Below are 3,147 nucleotides of genomic sequence, written 5' to 3'. Positions count from 1 at the left end.
TTTAAAAATGGCATAAATGTAGGCACAAGGTTTTTTTGGAAAAGACCAAGACGGCCTTTGGTTTCTATCAAAATCCTGGAAGGGCACTTTTTTTCTCATGACTGTAATTTGGCAGGCTTCTTTAATATTTTTAACATGTAAAAATGTGTCTTGGCTGTTGCAGTATTTTGAGCAGATTTTTTCCAGGCCCAGCGTACTGCTTGGTTGGTCATTCTGTGGATTTATAAAGCTTCTGGGTAAGATCGAGTTTGAGTGTATAATTGGGACTACACAACAGTGTTCTCCCCATCACTAGCAAATTCATGTCTGTGTTTAATATCAAATCATATTCTGTCCATTCTGTGCACATTTTAAGGATTTGCTTTACATTGTCCCTATCTGTTGGCATTGACTTTGCCAGTTAGTTCACATTCTGGCTCTTTGGGCACTTGTCTTTGCCAAACAGAGCATCCCTGCCAACAAGAGCATTTTTTTTAACAAAGCACTCCTCCAGGAATGCTAGCCAGATCACTAAGACAACATATCACAACAATAGCACCACGGCAAAGACCTAGGATTTTGCATGAAAATATTTCTCAGGTAATTTATACATTTCTTTGTGAATAAAGTTTTCATTTATCACTGACACTCTGGCTGTTTTGCTGGACGCTGTGTATGGATCATGCTACAAAAAAAACTCACTTGTTTATTTCTTTTTTTCTCTCTCAATCTTTCCTTGCAAGTCTTGGAATCAATGAGGCCCTTTGATGTATATTTGATGTATCTCTGCATCCAAATGTCAAGAAGTCTCTATTGTTATTCCTTCTGACGATACAGGATCAATAACTGACAACAAATTGATGGCCTCAAGGAGAGGTGTTTCTAGTGTGTGTGTGTGTGTGTGTGTGTGTGTGTGTGTGTGTGTGTGTGTGTGGGGAAATTCACAAACAAAAGACATTCATACGATATAGTAGATGACAGCTAAAATCTAGACTACATCAAAGAATGAAAACAAAGGGGGCATGTTGAGGAAAGGAGGGAAATTATAGTAACATTATACAGATAACGTAGTAAAAGGGTACATATTTTAAAAAATCTAACAGGCAATATGAGTTTGAACAGAATATATTGGATACATTCACTGCAGTGGGCCCTTACACTGGGCTACGAAGAGCAGAGCAAAGCTTTTGATGCCATAACCTCCAGACACGACGACTGACCTTAAAAATGTGAAGTTTGTGTTCGTAAGACAATGACGGCCACTGTTTGTCCATTACATATTTGTAATATGAATCCATGAATTGAAAAGCCAGCAGTCCGTTTTCTTCTCAATGTCCCACGCAGCCCATATTACTAGTCTAACTAGTCTAACAACTGCACTTCTTGGTAAATCCCATCCAAATACATTAACTGAAATCTAAAGAAGTCACGTTGGAAATGCAGTTTCTCTCTTTCTTTCTGTTTCCACAGATGTGGATGGAAAAGATCTCACAGGATCAAACCACAAAAAAAATCCGATTTTAGAAGAGAAGACACAAATTGTAGATATTCCCCACTCTCTCGTTATAAATTCTCTGTATCGCAATCTTCCTCCCCGTCCTCAGGGCTTCTGATTTCCCCTGGTCTGTTTGCATACAACATGCTTTTTGATTTACACCCAGTCCCTTGTGAGCGCGATTGTGTGTCTGCCTGTTCAGTGTTGTTTTTTTCCCCTGCAGCCTCAGAGTGAATGTCTACATGTTCGGGGTGCGTTTGTCTCTGCGAATGTACGTCTTTTTCGCAGCTATTTTTCGGGGTTGTGAAACAGGAAGGTGAGGCCGAGCCGCGTCCCACGGTGATGCACTTTAACGATGTCTATTCTGCTTCCAGAGATTCGTCTCACTGGAACTGTTGGGAGGGTCGGGCCAAGCCCCCTTGATGCTCTGTTCTGCTTTGAGAAAGATGAGATGCTGCAATACCTTTAGCATGGATTGATGGCGCCTGTGGGCCCCTCTCAGCGTTTTTGAAATGCAACCAAACATGGTCTCAGTGCAAAGTTTCAAACAGATACTCCTTTTTTTTCTGGGCATTTATTCAAGCATGAACTTTTTTATCTGTGCAACTGCTCCAAAGAAGACTGAAGTCCTCATGAGGCCAAGGTTAGCTCTGACAAAGACCATGTTTGGTTGAAACCAGAACAACACACAGAGGAAGCATCAATCTAAATCTTATTATTCTCTTTCCCATTGCCTTGGACCTCATATCTGGTCTAACACCTGGTGAGTTGTTGCCGTGCACAATTTACTGCTGCTTCGCACAGATTAATAACCAGCCCAACGGCGTCATTGTGAGCAGGGATTGCCAGCACTAGAAAAGATTCCCTTAAAAGCGCTTTGAGCACATGTCTGTATACGCATGGAGGGCTGCACGAAGGCTTTGTCTTTCTGTTTGAACCAACATTTTTATATACTTTTCTCAGGAAATCATTTTGAATATTTTCCATGACAGCTGCAATGGTGTTAGATGACTGGAAGGCGAGTCGTGTTCGGGAAGGGGAGATAAAAAGACAGCATGGGGGCAGCTATAGGGTAATTAGGGTGTAACAGGATGGGTGGGGTAAGGAAGTTGCCCTCATCCACAATGCCTTGTCAGCCCTTCTCTGTCTCCCTTTCTCTCAAATCACACTATATCAGCAAGACTAGCCGCACTAGCAGCTAGTGAGACTGTAATGCTCATGTCTGAGTCTGATGCTACAGGGCAGATTGAGCGTCTACCTCAGCAGCCAATGAAGTCACTTTTTTGATGCAGATATGAAGCTCTGTATGATTGTGAAGTTTTATTGCACATGTAATGGTTTTATGCAGGTTTATGGCGAGGTTATGATTTGAGCTGTTTAGTTTTTTATTGAATTGGGCAGGTTTTAAGATGCGATTGGGCTGGAAACTGGCAATCTGATCTGGCAACACTGCAGCAATCACCTTGTTGAGAGCCGCGTGGAGGCAATCAATATTCCTGATTTGAAAATATAGCGGAAACAAAATGAAAAGGAAGTGTTTTTTTAGGACAACTTACACTCAGCGTTTTGTTATAATACTTACCTTTTTAGTATTTTCAATTGTGAATAAACCATCATAATAGAATTTTTTCAATTGTTATTGGTCACGCCAATGTTTCCACTCAACTTAATTC

Source organism: Eutrigla gurnardus (genome assembly GCF_963514095.1).
Source record: "Eutrigla gurnardus genome assembly, chromosome: 10".
Lineage (NCBI taxonomy): Eukaryota > Metazoa > Chordata > Actinopteri > Perciformes > Triglidae > Eutrigla > Eutrigla gurnardus.
This window is presented reverse-complemented; position numbering follows the sequence as displayed.